This window comes from Calidris pugnax, unplaced genomic scaffold (assembly GCF_001431845.1).
Source record: "Calidris pugnax isolate Ruff unplaced genomic scaffold, ASM143184v1 scaffold173, whole genome shotgun sequence".
NCBI lineage: Eukaryota > Metazoa > Chordata > Aves > Charadriiformes > Scolopacidae > Calidris > Calidris pugnax.
In genome coordinates this window covers 397,041-399,312 of record NW_015090917.1, presented here as the reverse complement: position 1 = coordinate 399,312, position 2,272 = coordinate 397,041, and positions in this window count along the sequence as shown.

Here is a 2,272-nt window from a genome sequence, read left to right as displayed (position 1 = left end):
GGTTTTTTTCATTCCTCTCTGGTGGGGGGTTTTGGTTTTGTTTTTTTTTTTTATTGACATTTCTTGCTGGTTGTTTTTTGGGAAGTGTTGAAACCCAAAACCTGTGCCCCCCACCCCCGCCCCCTGTCCCGCACAGAGAGGTGGCTCTTTGTGGAATTCCTTTTTGTATCAGAAGCAACAGCAACAATAAAATTATTTTGGGTTAAGAGGGTCTGTGTCTTCCTCCTCGTCTGGGCGCAGCATCTTCTGGGGCTGGGGGTGGTGGGGAGGAGCATTCCCAGCCTGGGAACTGGGCTGGACCCATCCAAGCTCCAGCTCGAGTGAGCCCAGGCTGGTTTCTTGCCCCTGCTTCTCAGGGACAGATTTTCACTCTTGCACCTTCACCCAGCTCTTCCAGCCCTGCCTGTCTCAGCACCTATTGCGGTCCTTCCTAAAGCCTCAGATCTTCTGCAGATCACAGACCCACAGAATGGTTTGGGTTGGAAGGGAACTTAAAGCCCACCCAGTCGCAACCCCTACCTTGGGCAGGGACACCTCCCACCAGACCACGTTGCTCCAAGCTCCAGGGATTGAGCAGCCACAGCTTCTCTGGGCAACCTGGGCCAGGCTCTCACCACCCTCACACCAAACAAGTTCTTCCCCACAGCTCAGCTCCATCTCCCCTCTTTCAGTGTCAAACCCTTCCCCCTCCTCCTAGGACTCCCCTCCCTCATCCAGAGTCCTTCCCCATCTCTACTGGAGCCCCTTGAGGGACTGGAAGGGGCTCGAAGGTCTCCCCGGAGCCTTCTCTTCTCCAGGCTGAACCCCCCCAACTCTCTCAGCCCCCCCTCCCAGCAGAGGGGCTCCAGCCCTCCCAGCATCTCCTTGGCCTCCTCTGGCCCCACTCCAACAGATCCATGTCCTTCCTGTGCTGAGATGAGGGAGGAAGAACAGCTATATCAGCAAAATCTCTCTTGATCCTTTGCTGATGAGAGGAGGGGAAGGAGGGCAGTGCCAGAGGTCTGAGCCTGGAGCCAGGATCGCTGAGCCCAGCCCAGGGGTGGCTGCCCCCATCTTTGCTGCCGGGCTGGGGAGATGCTCCAGGGGCCAGGACAGGGATGGGGGGGGTAGGCACAAAAAGGGCTGGTTGAGAGGAGATGGGATGTGGGAGAGCAAAGGCAAACCCACTGCTAGCACCCATCCTGCCTGGTGCCTTGGTCAGGGAAGGTGCTGCCTGAGCTGTGATCACCCTTGGTTCATCCACGTTGGAGGAGCCGCCCTAGTCTTGGTGTTTGCTGGTGGTTTTGCCGAGCTGTGGTGGGCCCGAGCAGAGGATGCACTTGTGCAGTGACCGGTATGTGCAGGGTGTGTGATGATACACCAGAGATCATGCCCCGTGTCCAGGCGTCAGGGTCCAGCCCACCGAGTTCCACTCAAACCCTTCTTCCAGGTTAATAATTCTCATTTTCAGCAAGCTCTTCTCAGCCTCCCATTCCGGAGGCTGAGCCCTGTGCCACAAGAGGGCAGGCAGGACTGCAGCATCCCTGCCACTGGGAGGGAGCCCAGGAGCTGGCTGGGTGGTGGGAGAGCAGGGGATGGGTTGGGGGGGGACAACCACCTGGGCAAAGGAGACCATGGTCCCAAGCTCAGCCAGCTGGAAACTGTCCCACCAACACCTCCCTGGGCTTGGTGGTAGGTGAGTGGTGTTCGACCTGTGTCAGGTGGTGGGACCAGGGGCAGAGGAGGTGTAGAAATGGGGTGTGCTGGGCCTGGGTACCCAGGTCATGCCAGTCACTGCTCTGCAGCACCCAGCAGGGACTCCCTGCTCTTCCTCCACATCACCCATGCGACCCCGGGGACTTCTCCAGGGATGGCCTGTACCCACACATCCAGAAGGTCTCCCTGGGTGCAGCAGATCCTACCAGGCTGCTGCCCGCTGTGCCAGACCCAGACTGATGCAGAAGAAATGGCCAGGCACAACCCATGGATCCTGCAGCCAACGTGACTGGGCTGTGACCATCCCTGTCCAACAACACTGCCCCAGGGCCAGGCTTTGGCCAAGGAGCACCTTCTGCACATCCCTGAAAGCACATGGGGCACCCACAGCGCTGTGGCTGGGTGGTGATGCTCCCGTCCCCCATGGCACCCATCCCCTGTGGAGCAGCTCCAGCTTCTGCTGGGAGATGCAGGGTCTTGGCTCAGAGAGAGGTGAGGGAGCCCCACCACTGCTCAGGGAGCAGCTGGTCCTCCCAGAGCCTGCCAGGACACGTCAAAGAGCAGAGGACAAGCCGTG